The 18,919-nt window shown below is 48.7% G+C and overlaps 1 protein-coding gene across 1 annotated transcript in view; it reads right to left on the reverse strand.

Annotated features, from left to right (window-relative positions):
* Positions 1–18,919, reverse strand: part of LOC310648256 (nucleolar transcription factor 1-like) — a 254,864-nt gene that overhangs the window by 29,752 nt on the left and 206,193 nt on the right. The window lies entirely within an intron of this gene.

The following is an 18,919-nucleotide window of genomic DNA, read 5'->3' on the forward strand; positions in this document are numbered from 1 at the left end:
TGCAATGTCGCGTGGTCGCACAGAGAGACGGACACTTGAGCTGGGTAGTACTTCTTTATTTGATCAGGAATGAAGCTGAAGCAAAGGGGTTACCTGGCGTCTCTTTATACCTGCCCAGGTGAATCGCAGCCAATAGATTCAAACCTGGGCTTCCCGCCAGTGCAGGTGCCAATGGATTTAAACCCTGGCTTCCCGCCAGAGCTGACCATGCCCTGGGGCTATCAACGACTAGCTCTATTCAGGCTTTCCCGCCAAAAGCAGTTATAGCCTGGAGCTGTCCAGCCCCCTGCTGTGCTGACATTCCATGTATGCTTTAATAGCATACACTGCGGAGCTCCGGCAATGTGGCGACCCTTGGGAGCCTCACAGGAATATTTATTTATTTATTTATTTATTTAATTTATATACCGCCCTTCTCTCAAGAGACTCAGGGCGGTTAACAGGGCAATACGTAAAAGACAAATACAAAAGTTAAAATTGTTAAAACATGATTAAACAATGCCCATAGTACAAATAGTACAAATTTAAAATTAAAGTCATAATAACAAACCCACCCCATCCCATCAGGCCAGGCCCGCTTCCTTAAAGAGATGGGTTTTAAGGTCGCGCCGGAAGGAGCGGAGGTCGGGCGCCATCCAGAGCTCTACCGGAAGATGGTTCCATAAGTCCGGTGCACCCACAGAGAACGCTCTCCCCCTGGGGGCCACCAGTCGGCATTCTTTGACCGGCGGCACCCTGAGGAGGCCCTCTCTGTGGGAGCGTACTGGGCGGAGGGAAGTTGACGCCGGCTGCAGGTGCTCCCCAAGGTATTCTGGACCCATGCCATGGAGGGCTTTGTAGGTCATTACCAACACCTTGAACCTCACCCGGAAGACAACTGGCAACCAATGCAGCTCGCGGAGCAAAGGTGTAACACGGGAGTATCGGGAGACCCCCAACACAACTCTCGCGGCTGCATTCTGTGCCAGCTGGAGCCTCCGAGTGGTCTTCAAGGGTAGCCCCATGTAGAGAGCGTTGCAGTAATCAAGACGAGAGGTCACGAGCGCATGAGTGACCGTGCGCAAGGCATCCCGGTCTAGATAGGGCCGCAACTGGCGCACCAGGCGAACCTGGGCGAACGCCCCCCTAGTTACAGCTACAATATGGTCTTCTAAAGAGAGCTGTGAATCTAGGAGGACTCCCAAGTTGCGAGCCCTATCTACAGGAGGTAATGACTCACCCCCCATAATGAGGGGTGGGATATCCTGAATATCCCGGGATGCCGGTACGCACAGCCACTCCGTCTTGTCGGGGTTGAGACGAAGCCTGTTCCTCCCCATCCAGACCCGGACCGCCTCCAGGCACCGGGACATCACGTCGAGGGCATCACTGGGGTGGTTTGGGGTCGAAATGAAAAGTTGGGTATCATCAGCATACTGATGATACCCAACTCCAAAACCACGAATGATCTCACCCAGCGGCTTCATGTAGATGTTGAACAGAAGGGGCGAGAGGACCGACCCCTGAGGGACTCCACAAGCGAGAGGCCTCGCGGTCGACCTCTGCCCCCCCGTCAACACCGACTGCGAACGTCCCAGGAGATAGGAGGAGAACCACTGAAGAACCGTGCCTCCCACTCCCAATCCCCTGAGACGCCGCAGCAAGATACCATGGTCGATGGTATCGAAAGCCGCTGAGAGGTCTAATAGGACTAGAACAGAGGAGTATCCTCTGTCCCGAGCCCTCCAGAGATCATTCACCAGCGCGACCAATGCCGTCTCCGTGCTGTACCCAGGCCTGAAGCCCGATTGGTACGGGTCTAGATAATCCGCTTCATCCAGGACCAGAGGGAGCTGATGTGCCACCACACTCTCAACAACCTTCGCAAGGAAGCGAAGGTTGGAGACCGGACGAAAGTTATTCAAAACATCCGGATCCAAGGTAGGCTTCTTGAGGAGAGGTCTCACCACCGCCTCCTTCAAGGCGGCGGGAAAACTGCCCTCACTCAAAGAAGCAGCTATAACCGCCTGGAACCAGCTTCGTGTCCCCTCCCGGGCTGCATAAACCAGCCAGGAAGGGCACGGGTCCAATAAACATGTGGTGGAGTTCAGCCTCCCCATGATCCTGTCCACTTCCTCCGGAGTCACAGGATCGAACTCCTCCCAGATGACATCGACAAGATCACTCGTGTCCTGATCGTCCGATACTGCCCAGTCGGAGTCCAAACCGGTCCGAATCCGAGCGATTTTGTCCGACAGATGTTGACTAAATTCCTCGGCACGCCCCTGCAAGGGATCCTCACTGACCTCCTAGTTGAGGAGGGAGCGGGTCACTCTAAACAGGGCGGCCGGGCGATTATCTGCGGACGCGATGAGGGCAGCGAAATAATTAGATCTCGCTACCCTCATCGCAGCGAGATAAGACCTAATATGGGTTCTTAGTCGCAATCGGTCGGATTCAGATCGGGTGGACCTCCAAACGCTCTCTAGGCCCCGTCTCCGACGCTTCATCTCCCGGAGCTCCGCGGAAAACCATGGAGCCCATTGGGATCTGCGCCGGGTCAGGGGCCGCAAGGGTACAACTCAGTCAAGTGCCTCCGTGGCCGTCCTTTCCCAGGCCTCCACTAAGGCATCCGCCGAGCTGTGAGCTGGGGAGGCAGGTGGGGCCCCCAGCGCTGCCTGAAACCTCTCAGGGTCCATTAAGCGCCTGGGGCGGAACCATCTAGTTGGCTCAACAACCCCACGGTGGGGGGTGGCAAAACGGAAGACCAGCCGCAGGAGATGATGGTCGGTCCATGACAGGGGCATAACAATTGGGGAGCCCCCACCAAGATCATCTAACCACCGACCAGATAAGAAAACCAAGTCAAGGGTGTGGCCTCCCTCATGGGTTGGTCCATAAATTACCTGCGTCAGGTCCATGGCCGTCATGGAAGCCATGAACTCCCGAGCTAACTCAGATACTCCTCCCAGGGATGGTAGATTGAAGTCTCCCAAAACCATTAGTTTAGGAAACTCAATCACCAGCCCTGAGAGGATATCGAGAAGCTCAGGCAGGGCTGCTGCTACGCGACTAGGCGAAAGGTACGCGAGCAGCAAGCCCAACTGCGCCCTAGGACCAAACCTCAATAAGAGAGATTCACACCCGACTATCTGAGGAACGGTGGCTTCCTGCGGACATAAGGTCTCCCTCATAACTACAGCCACTCCCCCACCCCTACCCTGAGTCCGAGGCCGGTGTAGCACCCGGAAGCCTGGTGGGCAGAGATCCACCAGGGGGATACCACCCTCTGGGCCCAACCAGGTTTCCGTAATGCAAGCCAGGTCCGCTTGCTCACCCTCGACTAAATCCCGGACGAGGGGAGCCTTATTAACAACGGACCTGGCATTTAGATACACCAGTCGGAGCTCAGGTGGCTGCACATCCCCGCTCCCAGAGCCTTGGGTCGAAGGCAGAGGGTCGGAGCGTCTCACCGCTTGGAGATAGCGGAGAGGCCCTCCCGGAGGTCGATACGGCCCTCTGATCTTACACCTGCAGCCATTCCCTATCGTCGTGGGAATTGGCATTCCCACGACCCGCTCCAGAGATGACCGACCCCGGCTCCCTCTCAACGCGATCTCTACTAGGCCTGGTCTGAACAGCAGTTGGCAGAGTGCCCCCTCTCTCCAACCAACCACAACCCTCCCCCCTCCCTAACCCTACAAAAAATTTAGCTAAAAAAGTAATCAGGGGCCTCTTGTTAAATTTATATCTTAGGCCCCTGTTTCTGCCCAGCCATCTCTCAGGGTCCCAACAGTCGGACCCGTCATCAAGAGGTAAATTAAAAGGTAAGGCGGGTCGCTCCCAGGATGGGAGGGCACCCCTGAGAGCGAGTAAAACCGTGCTGGAGTATCTCAAAACCATGGTAAAATTGGGTAATACAGCAAGAAACAGACCCAGATCGAATAAATAAAAAGGGAGGATCTTAAAAATGGAAGGGGAATATCCAGACTGCAAACCCAGCTCTTCTGCCACTAGAGCAGGGTAACCCCGGGACAATCCCCGTTCTCTCACAACGGTCAGAACCGGGGAGCAGCCTGAGATATACAGCCGGGGAGAGAGATACCGCCTAGAGCTCTCACCTCTAGGACGGAAAAGATGGAGCTCTTAACTCTTAACCACTCTCTCACAGTGGTTATACACCCGGCACCTTCCACAGCCCAGGGGGAAAGGAAAGGAGAGGACAATAGGCGAAACCAGTCAGCGAGATGGATTAGGGTAAAAAACCCATAAAGTCACGGAGTGGGGCTCAAAGATATGGTCCAGTGAACTATAATAGTCCATGCCTCCAGATGTCCAGGCATAATAGTCCATGCCTCCAGATGTCCAGGCATAAAAGTCCATACTCCACCCAGCCATAGTCACTGTACCAAGACGGTCGCGGCACTCCAACCCCCTCACCGCCAACCGTCTCAGACGTCAACCAGGGCCGTCTCCACCACTCCAGCTTAAAACGCTGACGCTGTTCCAAACCGTAGTTCATAATGGGAGTTGTTACTCAACCAACATCCGGCTCCTGAGCAACTGGAGACAGCTGGTCGGCACCGAGAGCACAGTCAGCTGGTCGGCACCAAGAAATTCAACACGGGGCTCAGTCAGATCTTCCGGACCCACACGGGGTCCGGAAGATCTGACTGAAGATCTGTGAAGGGCCTGGGATGGGGGACGAGGACGAGGTGAGCTTCTGTATTGTTATCTTTTGGCCCCGCGAGCCCTGGACTCTCCGAGGTCTCCGAGGTTTTCCATCTGAGCCCGGAAGAGTTTCTGGAGGCCCTAGAGGACGCGGAGGAGCTGAGCAGTGCCCCACGCTGCGCGACCAGCTGTTTGTCGGACCGCGGGGGCTCGGCGGACTCGGCGAACTCTAACGGAGGCTGCTGGAGTGCCTGGAAGACCTAGATATTCTGCGGAGCTCTGCTCTACGCGGCGCCAACCAGCTGACTGTTGGTGCCGGGGGAGTTTTGAGAGTTTTGAGAGCCTGATTAATAACTCGTTGGAGCCGGGTGGAGGATTTTGGAGGCCTGCGTTCCGCCGACCAGCTGACTGTTGGCCCCTGATGGAGTCTGCGGATCCTGGTGGCGTTCTCAAAGCCTGCGGAGCCCGGGACAACTTTCTAGAGCTTGGCGGTGTTCCGGAGCGCCTTTCAGCTGCTTGGGGGAGCCGCGTGTTGACTGATTAACTATGAATCGCGGCTTGGAGCAGCGTTGGCGTGGAAGTGTTGAAGTGGTGGAGATATTGCCTGGTTGGTGTCTGAGATGGCTGGCGGCGAAGAGAGTGGAGTACCGCGGCCTCTCTGGTATGGTGACCTGGCCTGGTGGTGGAATGCGGAAGCTGATGCCTCGGACGTTAATGAGGCACAATTTAACCCCTGCGCCGCCAGAAACTGACTAGACCATGTTTTGTGGTTCTGTTGAACTACCATGGTCTCGGTTTCCCTTCCTGGCTATCATCTGGTCCTTCTACAACATGAAATTGAACTGTGTAACCGGATCTCTCCTACCATTCGGTGTCTCTACAGGCTTATCAGCCCTGATGTATTTCGCTGACTCTTTTGCTCTAATTCCCTCCTCTCTCCTCCCCTCCCCTATAATTTTGGAAGCTCCGGGTTACAACCACTGTGGGAGAGTGGTTGAGGTGAGAGCTCTGGGCGGTATTGCTTCCCCCCGGTTGTATGTACCAGGCTGCTCCCTGGCCCTGACCGCCGTGAGAGGGCGGGATTCGATCTGTTCCGGGGTTTCCCAGCTCTAGTGGCAGTGGAGCTGGGCTGGCACTCTGGTCATTTGCCTTCGATTTATTTTTAGATCCTCCCGTATCGATCTGGTCTGCCTTGCTGCCTTTTTTGTCGGACTTGTTTAATTATCATCATGCGTCTGACTTATCCTAGCACGGTTTTATTCGCCCTCAGGGGGGGCCCCCATCCTGGGAGCAACCCGCCTTACTCTTTACACCTCCTCTTCATGAAGGGCCCGATTGTTGGGACCCTGAGAGATGGCTGGGCACGGGTAGGGGCCTCCGATATAAATCAATTAAGAGGCCCCTGGTTAGTTTTTTGGCTAAGTTTTTTAGGAGGTTAGGGAGGGGGGTGGGAACTTCTTTTGGTTGTTCGGATATGGGGGGTAGTCCAACAACTGTTGTTCAGGCCAGGTCCGGGATTGATCGCGGGGGGGAGGAGCGGGGGTCGGTTGCCCCCTGGGCTCCAGGGCAAGTCGTGGGATTACCCATTGCCACGACGTTAGGGAATGGCAGCAGGTGTAGGAACAGAGGGCCGTATCGATCTCAGGGAAGGCCTCTCCGCTGCTTGCAAGCGGTGAGGCACTCCGACCCTCTTGTTCCGCCCCGAGGTCCCGGGAGTGAGGATGTGCAGCCTCCTGAGCTCCGGCTGGTGTACTTGAATGCCAGGTCTGTCGCTAACAAAGCTCCTCTCGTCCGTGACTTGGTCGAGTGTGAGCAGGCGGACCTGGCTTGCATCACAGAGACTTGGTTGGGCCCAGAGGGCGGTATTCCTCTGGTTGATCTTTGCCCACCAGGTTTCCGGGTGCTACACCGGCCTCGGGCTCAGGGCAGGGGTGGGGGAGTGGCTGTTGTTATGAGTGAGACCTTGTGCCCGCGGGAGGCCACCGTTCCTCAGATAGTCGGGTGTGAGTCTCTCTTTTTGAGATGCGGCCCTGGTGCGCAGTTGGGCTTGCTGCTGGTGTACCTTTCGCCTAGTCACGCAGCAGCAGCTCTGCCTGAGCTTCTCGATGTCCTCTCTGGGTTGGTGATTGAGTTCCCGAAACTTATAGTTTTGGGGGACTTCAATCTACCATCTCTGGGAGGATCATCTGAGTTGGCTCGGGAGTTCATGGCTTCCATGACGGCCATGGACCTGACGCAAGTAATTTCGGGACCGACTCATGAGGGAGGCCACACCCTTGACCTAGTTTTCTTATCTGGACGGTGGTTAGATGATCTTGGTGGGGGCTCCCAAATTGTTATGCCCCTGTCATGGACCGATCATCATCTCCTGCGGCTGGTCTTCCGTTTTGCTACCCCCCGCCGTGGGTGTGTGGAACCAATTAGATGGTACCACCCCAGACGCTTAATGGATCCCAAGAGGTTCCAGGCAGCGCTGGGGTCCCCACCTGCCTCCCTCACTCACAGCTCGGCAGATGCCTTAGTGGAAGCCTGGGAAAGGGCAGCCACTGAGCCACTGAGGCTCTTGACCGAGTTGTACCCTTGCGGCCCCTCCGCGGAGCTCCGGGAGATGAAGCATCGGAGACGGGGCCTAGAGAGCGGTTGGAGATCCAGCCGATCCGAATCCGACCGATTGCGACTAAGAACCTATATTAGGTCTTATCTCGCGGCGATAAGGGTGGCGAGGTCTAATCACTTCGCTACCCTTATCGCGTCCGCAGATAATCGCCCGGCCGCCCTGTTTAGGGTGACTCGCTCCCTCCTTAATCAAGAGGTGAGGGAGGAACCCTTGCAGGGTCGTGCCGAGGAGTTTAACCAACATCTGTCGGACAAAATCGCTCGGTTTCGGACCGGTCTGGACTCTGACTGGGCAGAGTCTGACGATCAGGACACGGGCGGTCTTGTCGATATTACCTGGGAGGAGTTTGATTCTGTGACTCCGGAGGAAGTGGACAGAATTATGGGGAGGCTGAGCTCCACCAAATGTTTATTGGACCCGTGCCCTTCCTGGCTGGTTTATGCAGCCCGGGAGAGGACACGAAGCTGGTTCCAGGCAGTTATATCAGCTTCTTTGAGTGAGGGTAGCTTCCCTGCCGTCTTGAAAGAGGCGGTGGTGAGGCCTCTCCTCAAGAAGCCTGCCTTGGACCCAGCTGTATTGAACAACTTTCGTCCGGTCTCCAACCTTCGCTTCCTTGCGAAGGTTGTTGAGAGTGTGGTGGCGCATCAGCTCCCTCTGGTACTGGATGAAGCGGATTATCTAGACCCGTACCAATCGGGTTTCAGGCCCGGGTACAGCACGGAGACGGCATTGGTCGCGCTGGTGAATGATCTCTGGAGGGCTCGGGACAGGGCACATTCCTCTGTTCTAGTCCTATTAGACCTCTCAGCGGCTTTCGATACCATCGACCATGGTATCCTGCTGCGGCGTCTCAGGGGATTGGGAGTGGGAGGCACGGTCTTACAGTGGTTCTCCTCCTATCTCCAGGGACGTTCGCAGTCGGTGTTGACAGGAGGGCAGAGATTGACCGCGAGGTCTCTAGTTTGTGGAGTTCCTCAGGGGTCGGTCCTCTCGCCTCTCCTGTTCAACATCTATATGAAACCGCTGGGTGAGATCATTCGTGGCTTTGGAGTTGGGTATCATCAGTACGCTGATGATACCCAGCTTTTTCTTTCGACCCCAAACCACCCCAGTGATGCCCTCGCTGTGATGTCCCGTTGCCTGGAGGCGGTTCGGGTCTGGATGGGGAGGAATAGACTTCAACTCAACCCCGACAAGACTGAGTGGCTTTGCATACCTTCATCCCGGGTCTATTCGGATATTCCATCTCTTTCTATGGGGGGTGAATTATTACCCCCCGTAGATAGGGCTCGCAACTTGGGAGTCCTCCTAGATTCACGGCTCACCTTGGAAGATCACATAGTGTCTGTTACTAGGGGGGCTTTCGCCCAGGTTCGCCTGGTGCGCCAGTTGCGGCCCTATCTAAGCCGGGATGATTTATGCACGGTCACTCACGCGCTCGTGACCTCTCGTCTAGACTACTGCAACGCTCTCTACATGGGGCTTCCCTTGAGGACCGCCCGGAGGCTCCAACTGGTACAGAATGCAGCCGCGAGAGTTGTGTTGGGAGTCTCCCGATACTCCCATGTCACACCTCTGCTCCGTGAGCTGCATTGGTTACCAGTTGTCTTCCGGGTGAGATTCAAGGTACTAGTAATGGTGTTTAAAGCCCTACATGGCAGGGGTCTGGAATACCTTAGGGAACACCTGCTGCCGGCATCAACTTCCCTCCGCCCTGTGCGTTCCCACAGAGAGGGCCTCCTCAGGGTGCCACCGGTCAGAGAATGTAGATTGGTGGCCCCCAGGGGGAGATCTTTCTCTGTGGGCGCCCCGGAACTATGGAACCAGTTACCAGTTGAGCTCCGGATGGTGCCCGATCTTCGCTCCTTTCGCCGCGATCTAAAAACATACTTGTTCGAACAAGCCGGCCTGGCCTGAGGGGGGATTGATGGGGTTTTTACTGTCATTTTATTGGGTTTTTTTTTTATTGAAAAGTTTTACAGTACATTTTATCTTTAACAATCCCCCCCTCCCCCCACCCCTACCTAACCCTCCCTATCCCTCCCCCCATTCCCCCTCCCCTCCCGACTTCCCAGAGCTAAGTACAAGGTATAAAAACAAAGAACAATCATAAACATCCATATGCTAAAAACAATAAACTATTAACTCTATCGCCCTCTAGCTCATATAAAATGACTACAAGCAATACTAATGTTACATATAAAAAGAAAAAAAAGAAAAAAGGAAAGGAAACTTATTCAAATGCTAAATGAAACTTTTTAGTCCCATATTTGTTCTGAATATAATCAATCCACTTTTTCCACTCCATAATATAACGTTCTTGCGAATGATCTTTCAAGTAAGCCGAAATCTTTGCCATTTCCGCCAGGTCAGAAACCTTTAGAGTCCATTCTTCTATAGTCGGCAGTTCCTCCTTTTTCCAATATTGACCTATTAATAGTCCTGCTGCTGTAATTAAATTCAACATCAACTTAATGTCCACAACAGTAGCATCTGTAATTATGCCCAGCAAAAACAATTGCGGACAAAACTTTATCCTTTGCTTAAAGATCTTCTGCATATTCCACCAAATTTTTATCCAAAAAGCCTTAACCTTTTTGCAGGTCCACCATATATGAAAATACGTTGCATCTTCACCACCACATCTCCAACATTTAGGTTGATAATTCGGATACATACTTGCAAGCTTTTTAGGATCTAAATGCCATCTATAAAACATTTTATAAAAGTTCTCTCTTAGGTTTTGGGCTTGTGTGAATTTTACGTTCCTCACCCAGATCTTTTCCCAAGTATCCATTGTAATAACTTCTTGGATATTCTGGGCCCATCTTATCATACAGTCTTTAACAAGTTCTGTTTCTGAGTCAATATCTATCAATGCAAGATAAATCCGTTTAATATGTGCTGGACCCTGATTTCTAATTTGCTTTATCAAATTTTCATCAGTCATTGAGAAACCAATTTTCTGGTCTTCTTTCCACCTGGCACGTAATTGAGTATATTGGAACCAAGTTTGAACAATCTTCTCATCTCGCAAGAGATTGTACGGCTTCAAACACCAGACGTTCCTTTCCAAACTTAAGATCTCCTTATACGTAGTCACATCATGTTTGAAGCCTACATTTATGTTTTCTATTGCATGTTTCGGGATTGCCCACAACGGCATCTTGCAGTCTAACTTATGTCTATACTTCTTCCAAACTCTCAACAATGCCTGTCTTAAAATATGCACTTTAAATACATTATCTACCTTCTTATCATACAACAAATATGCATGCCAGCCAAATAACAAGTCGTGGCCCTCAAGATTTAATAATCTCCCTTGTGTCAAATTAATCCAATCACTTATTCCTGACAACGCAGCAGCTTCATAATATAATTTAAGATTAGGCATTTTAAGACCACCTCTTTCACGAGTATCCTGCATAATCTTAAGTTTAATTCCTGGCCTTTTCCCTGCCCACACAAATTTATTGATACCCCGTTGCCATTCTTCCAAATTAGAATCTTATTTAAGAATCGGTATCATTTGGAATAAAAATAAAAATTTAGGCAGGACATTCATTTTCACTGCTTCAATTCTTCCCAGTAAAGACAATTGCAATTTTTCCCAACTCTCCAATTATTTTTGAATTTTTCCCCATAACTTTTCATAATTATTTTTATATAACTTTGCATTTGAGGGTGACAGATACACCCCCAAATATTTAACCCTTTTAACAATCTCAAATCCAGTTAATCCTTCTAAAAGGGCCTTTTGCGGTATTGTCATATTTTTGGCCAAAATTTTTGTTTTTTGTACATTAACCTTAAATCCAGAAACCTTCCCATATTGCATTATTATCTCCATCAGGTCCACAACAGAGCTTTCTGGCTGAGTCACCGTAACAACCAGATCGTCTGCAAACGCCCTCAATCTATAATCCTGATCTCTAATTTGAATACCCTTAATTTTTTCCGAATTCCGTATTTTTATCAATAATATCTCCAATGTTAAAACAAATAATAAAGGTGATAACGGACACCCTTGTCTTGTGCCCTTCTCAATATTGCATACTTCAGTCAGACTATTGTTAACTATTATTCGGGCAGTTTGTTTTTGATATAATGCCCTAATTGGTTGTAAAAATTTATCCCCAAAATTCATTTTATCTAAAACTTTCATCAAAAATTGCCAATTCAATTGATCAAAAGCTTTTTCAGCATCTAAGAAAATTAGCGCCGCAGGGATCTGGTTGTTCCTTTCCAAAAACTCCACCACATCAACTATATGCCTCACATTATTTTTCATTTGTCTACCACTAATAAACCCAGTTTGATCCCCATGAATCATCTGTTGCAAAACCCTCATCAATCTATTAGCTAATACCTTAGCAAATATCTTGTAGTCTGTATTTAAAAGTGATATTGGTCTGTAGTTTTTTACTTGAGTAGCATCTTGATCTTCCTTTGGAATCAAAGAAATAAAAGCAGTTCTCCAAGACGGAGGCACCTTTCCCCCCCTCTGAATTGTCTGAAACAATTCCCTTAATGGCTTTATCAGCTCCAATTGTAGATGTTTGTAGTAGACCGCAGTCAGACCATCCGTACCTGGCGCTTTATCCAACTTCAATTCCTTAATTGCTATAAAAATTTCTTCTTCTGTTATCAATTGATTAATCTCCTCCTTTTGTTCCTGTGTAAGAACCGGGATGCTAGCATTCTTCAAATATACATCAATATCTGTTTCATTAATCTTCTCCTTAACATATAGTTTAGAATAAAAATCCACAAAGGCTTCCTTGATAAGATCCTGTTGAAACACAACCTTTCCTTTGTATTCAATTTTATCTATGCTAGAGGCCCTTTGTTTTTTCCTTAACCTGTAGGCTAGCCACCTACCTGGTTTATTGGCATTGCAAAAAGTGTTATACCTAGCAAACCGTAAGTTAGTTGCCACCTGATCAGCCATCAACATATCAAATTGTCTTCTTAACAAGTTAATAACCTCTTTAATCTTCACATCCGATGGATTCAAAATTAGGGCCTTTTCTTTTTCCCTAATTTCATTCTCCAGTTCTTTCCTCCTAATTTCCAGATTACGTCTGTATTTATTATTCATATATATTAACACCCCTCTCATATAAGCTTTGCTAGCATCCCAAACCATGTCCATAGAAGTATCCTTATTCATATTAATTTCAAAAAAGTCTTTCATCTGCTTTTTACATTCTTCCACATTTCTCTGATTTCTAAACAAATTCTCATTTACGCGCCAGGAGCGCCTATCTCTATTGTCCTTATTGATCTCTAACCAGACTGGACTATGGTCAGATATAGTTCTTGCACAGATCTTTATCTTCTTAATCCTAGAAAAAAAATCATTAGTCAGTAATATAAAATCAATCCTAGAAAAAGATTGGTGTCTATCAGAAAAAAAAGTATAATCCTTTTCATGTAAATGCGTTTCACGCCAAATGTCTCGTAATTCCAGATCATCCTTCATTTCAAAAAAAGATTTAGGCAGTCTAGCATGACTCGGGGCATGTTTAAAAAAACCCGATTTGTCCAGCTGTACATCCAAGACACCATTCCAATCTCCCATAAAAATAAAAGATTTATAATCCAACTGGGTAATCTTTGTATGTAGTGAACTATAAAAGTCAGCTTGTTGTTGATTTGGAGCATACAGTCCAACTAAAAGCGTTTTTTTGCCTTCTAACAGCAAATCTATCATAACATATCTTCCTTGCTTATCTACTTCAATTAGTTCCGCTGTCAGAGTATTCTTAACATAAATAACCACTCCATTTTTCTTATTCATTGCAGAAGCAATAAATTGCGTACCCAACCTTGAATTCAACAAGTACTTTTGGTCCATAACCCTAATATGCGTTTCTTGCAAGCAAATAACGTCAGTCTTAAATTGTTTTAAATATTGAAAAACTTTCTTTCTCTTCTGTGGTGAATTTAATCCATTAACATTCCAGGTTAGGAACTTAGTCACCATTCTTGGCATCCTGAAGCTTCTGGAGCATGTCTGCCAGGACCCTTGTAACTTCCTTAGGCCGCGCCCCTCCCACAGCTTCACTGTAAGTACGCTTTGGAGGTTCCATAACTTTCTGCTGATCTTGTTCTTGCTTTTGTCTCACTCGTCTTAAAGCGGCACGTGTCATCCTCTGCTCTCCAGCAGCTGCCGATGAAACTGTAATTTGATCCCCTCCAGCACCATTCTCCTCTGTCTGTGTTCCATCAGCATCTTGAGGCTTTCCCTCGCCATATCCCTTTACAGCTTCCAGAAGTGATAGAGGGGTTGCTTTTAAAACTTTGCTGTAAAAATCACGTGCCTGAGTCACTGTAACCAGACAGTATCTTTTACCTTCATGCATCACCACCATGCCCACTGGAATCTCCCATCTCAACTTGATGTCACATTTCTTAAGTTCCTGTGCTAGGAAGGCAAAATCTTTCCTTCTCCTTAAAATCTTTGGAGGAATCTCTTTTAAGACCAAAACTTCTTGCTCAGCAACCACAAACTTAGTATCGTAAGCAACTTGAATAACTTCATCCCTAATTGCTCTCTTTGTAAAGTAAACCACCACATCTCTAGGTAGCTTCCTCTGCCTTGCAATCCATGAGTTCACACGAAAGATTTTATCTATACTTCCTTCAATTTCAGCTGCTGACTGACCCAGTACCACTTCCAAAGCCTCAGAGACCAGCTGCTTTAAATCTTCTTTAGGATTCTCTTTTAAGACCCTGATTCTGATAGCAAACTCCATCTGATGGTACTGGACGAGGCTCAAGTCTCCATCCATTTTATCCCTTATATTTTCATTCTCTAGTACTTTTGCTTCTAATATAGAATTCTTTTGACTAAGATCCTCCACTTTTTCATCCAAGCGTTGCACACATACAGCCACACTTTCAATTGTAGACAAGATGTCTGCCCTCATTGCTCTAAACTTCTCTTCCATCTTCTCCTCCAGTTTCTCCTCCAGCTTTTCCATCATATCTGACATTAGTTGTGAATGCTTTTCAAAGGCATCCTGTAAATCCTTAAGCGTCAATGCCAGAGCAGGTGCAGGAGGGAGCAAAGCTTGCAACGAAGTCTGTTGCACCGGGGAAGCCCCCGCACTCCGAAGAACTTTGGAGGCTTTCGTCGCCATCTTCCCCCACTTTCACTTGCTGCGCACTTTCACTTTAAAGCCAGAAAATCCATTGAGCTAGAGAGTAAAGATAAAAGTCCACTTCACCTTGACCTCCTGTACCGCTCTGCCTGCGTCTTCATACTCAAGAGTCTTTCCTTCTGGCAGGGGTGGTTGCTAACGCTTGGCTCTGCTCCCAAAATCACAGAGCAGAGACGCTGCGCAGCCCGGAGCAAACCCAGGCTTCGGGGGGCTCAATCCTTCAGCCGCCCAAACTTAAAGCTCAGGCGACCCCGGAGAGCTCAACCCCTACCTGGGGCCTCACCCCCTCCTCTTCTCCCGGGGAGGGGGCTTCCGAATCACCAAAACAGCTGATCGACGCTGTTTTCAGTGATTCAACAAAGCTGCGGAGCGGACAGCCCGGAGATGGCTGTCTTCAGCATCGCGTCGCCACCGGAAGTTCAGGGTTTTAAATTATTTAAAAGAAATAGACTAAACAAAAGAGGAGGTGGAGTTGCTCTATATATAAGAAATAACTTTATCTCTACAGAAATAGAGCACAACAATGATGAAACCTGTAAACTTGAATGTATTTGGGTCAATATAAAAGGGAGAAAAAAATGACATTGCCATAGGTGTATACTATAGGCCGCCCAACCAAACAGAGGAAATAGATGAACTTTTTGCTAGTCAGTTAACTAAGGTATGTTGGAAGCGCATCGCAATAGTAATGGGGGACTTTAATTACCCTGATATCAACTGGGAGACAAATTCTGCACCAAGTGGAAGATCTAACAGATTCCTGACAAACCTAGCAGACAACTTTCTCTCCCAAAAAGTAGAGAAGGGAACTAGGGGATTAGCCATATTGGATTCAATTCTCACTAACAGAGATGAAATGATAGAAAGTGTCAAAGCCACAGGAATCTTGGGGGAAAGTGATCATGCAATATTGGAATTCAACATTATGGAAGCACAAGCAATAGAATACAGCCAAACTAGAGTCTTGGACTTTAAAAGAGCTAATTTCAATAAACTTAGAGAGACCTTGGGAAGAATTCCATGGATGAGAATCCTAAAGGGGAAAACAACTCAAGAAGCTTGGGAAATTTTGAAAAGTGAGATAATAAAGGCCCAGTCTAGTACAATACCAACAAAGAAGAAAAATAACAGCTTTGAAAGGAAACCAGCATGGCTGCATAAAGAACTCTCTGACAAACTGAAAGATAAAAGGGACAAGTATAGGAAGTGGAAAGAGGGGCACATAACTAAGTCAGAATATCAGCAAATAGCCCGTGCCTGCAAAGATGAAGTGAGGGAAGCTAAGGCTCAAAATGAACTAAGGCTTGCGACCAAAGTCAAAAATAACAAAAAAAGCTTCTTTCAACATATAAGAAACAAGAAAAAAGTTAAGGAAATGATTGGTCCATTAGTGGGGGAAAGTGTCTGCCCTCATTGCTCTAAACTTCTCTTCCAGCTTCTCTTCCATTTTCTCCTCCAATTTCTCCTCCAGCTTTTCCATCATATCTGACATTAATTGTGTTTGCTTTTCAAAGGCATCCTGTAAATCTTTAAGAGTCAGTGCCAGAGCAGGTGTGGGAGGGAGCAAAACTTGCAACGAAGTCTGTTGCACCGGGGAAGCCCCCGCACTCCGAAGAACTTTAGAGGCTTTCGTCCCCATCTTCCCCCACTTTCACTTGTTGCGCACTTTCACTTTTAATCCATAAAATCTGTTGAGCTAGAGAGTAAAGATAAAAGTCCACTTCACCTTGACCTCCTGTACCGCTCTGCCTGCGTCTTGATACTCAAGAGTCTTTCCTTCTGGCAGGGGTGGTTGCTAACGCTTGGCTCTGCTCCAAAAATCACAGAGCAGAGACGCTGCACAGCCCGGAGCAAACCCAGGCTTCGGGGGGCTCAATCCTTCAGCCGCCCAAACTTAAAGCTCAGGCGGCCCCGGAGAGCTCAACCCCTACCTGGGGCCTCACCCCCTCCTCTTCTCCCGGGGAGGGGGCTTCCGAATCACCAAAACAGCTGATCGGCGCTGTTTTTCAGTGATTCAACAAAGCTGCAGAACAGACAGCCCAGAGATGGCTGTCTTCAGCGTCGCATCACCACCGGAAGTCTTTTATTGGGGTTTTTATTATGTATTAACTGTTTTTTAATGGGCATGTATTTAATTACTTTTTAACTTTTGTAATTCTGTGTTTTATTCTTGCCCTGTACACCGCCCTGAGTCCTTCGGGAGAAGGGCGGTATAGAAATATTAATAAATTAAATTAAATTACACTACACCCCTTCCCCCATAGTGAGGAATTACCCTCTGTCATTCCGTCTCCCATAACTATATACGCTTATTTACACTATACACAAAAATTACAATTGTTATCCCTTGGTTGCTTCTCCACCCCCCTTAAGAGCGCACATAGTCTGCGAGGTAGCTTGGAGCCTTGTGCGGCCTGCTTGATCTTCTTGGGACTGGTTCTCCTGGTGGTGTGGTGCTGTGTCTAGACTCTCTTCCTTGTTGTGATGGATTGTGGTGTGTGTGTGTGTTGCGGTGCCCGGGTTTTGTGTTCTGCTGGGTTCTAGTGACTGCCTGGTTTCTCTGTCAGTCTCCTGCCTGGGGTGGAGTTGCCACTGTGACCCTCTGGTAGCCCTCCTGGGTGTTTGTGTTGGCTCTTCCTCCTCAGCCCCCAGTGTGTCCTCAACAACCCTTTCAGGGGCCCTTTTCCTCAGCTGGTCCAGGTGCCTCTTCCAAAGGAGTCCCCCCTCCACCCTTACTTTGTAGGAAAGGGGTCCTGTTTGCTCTAGTATCTCCCCTGGCACCCATGGGTGACCTGTGGTATAGTTCCTGGCCCAGACGGGGTCCCCTGTGTGGAAACTTGTTTTGATGTTGGGGGTCCCGGCGTCTGCTGCTACCCTGTCTGGGTGAAGCCTGTCCAGTGTTGTTATGAGGCGTCTGCCCCATCTGAGTTCCGCTGGGCTTTTGCCTGTGGCCGTGCAGGGTGTTGCATGTTGGTGTAGGAGGAAGGTGGCCAGTCTTTGCTTCCAATTTCCCTGTACTATGCACTTGAGGGCATCCTTTGTTGTCCGCACGAATCGTTCTGCCAACCCATTACTGGCAGGGTGGAAAGGAGCCGAGGTGGTGTGCCTAATCCCCAAGGTCCTCAGGAACACCTGGAAATCCGAGGAGGTAAATTGTGTTCCATTATCTGACACGATCACATCAGGCAGACCATGTGTAGCAAACATCCCCCTCAATGCTTGAATGGTTCCTGCTGAGGTCATGTTGCCCACTGGCACCACCTCCAGCCATTTAGAATGGCTGTCTACTGCAACCAGAAATGTGTGTCCTTGGAATGGCCCCGCATAGTCTATGTGTACCCTGGACCATGGGGTGTGTGTTTCCTCCCACTTGTGAACTGGTGCATGTGGCTGTTCTGGCCGTGACCTCTGGCATGTGTAACACCCTGCTACTAATTCTTCTATCTCCTTGTCCAACCCTGGCCACCACAGGTAGCTCCTTGCCAGGGCCTTCATTCTTACTATCCCTGGGTGGCCCTCGTGTAATGACTGGAGAACTCTTTCTCTAAGCCTTGTGGGGATGATGACTCTACTCCCCCACGAGACATCCCTTGTGTGTGGATAGTTCATGCCTTCTGGAGAAGTATGCAATGAACTCTTGCCCTGGTGATTTGTCCTGCCACCCACTGCTCACCCATGATTGTCCCCTGCTTAGAACCTTGTCCTTGGGGGTCTCTGTGGCTATGTCCCTTGCGTTGAGGGGGCATTCTGGCAGTTCCTGTATTGCCAGTATTTGGGCAGCCAGTGCTGGGTCCGGCTCCGTATCCCTTAGTGGGAGTCTGCTGAGGCCATCTGCGTGCCCCATCTCTTTGCCCGGCCTGTGTACCAGCCTGCATGAATATGCAGACAGGAATATGGACCAGCGTAACATCTGGGGTGACAGGATCTGTGGTGTCTGCTTCTCTGTTGTAAATAACCCTAACAATGGCTTATGGTCCATATACAGTCAGGGCCGAAATTGTTGGCACCCCAGAAATTTTTCCAGAAAATCAAGTATTTCTCACAGAAAAGTATTGCAGGAACACATGTTTTGCTATACACAGGTTTATTCCCTTTGTGTGTATTGGAACACAACAAAAAAGGGAGGAAAAAAAAGCAAATTGGACATAATGTCAAACAAAACTCCAAAAATGGGCCGGACAAAATTATTCGCACCCTTTCAAAATTGTGGGTAAACAAGATTGTTTCAAGCATGTGATGCTCCTTTAAACTCACCTGGGGCAAGTAACAGGTATGGGCAATATAAAAATCACACCTGAAAGCAGATAAAAAGGAGAGAAGTTCACTTAGTCTTTGCATTGTGTGTCTGTGTGTGCCACACTAAGCATGGACAACAGAAAGAGGAGAAGAGAACTGTCTGAGGACTTGAGAACCAAAATTGTGGACAAATATCAACAATCTCAAGGTTACAAGTCCATCTCCAGAGATCTAGATTTGCCTTTGT

The sequence above is a fragment of the Vipera ursinii genome (assembly GCF_947247035.1).
Source record: "Vipera ursinii genome assembly, chromosome: W".
Classification (NCBI taxonomy): Eukaryota; Metazoa; Chordata; class Lepidosauria; order Squamata; family Viperidae; genus Vipera; species Vipera ursinii.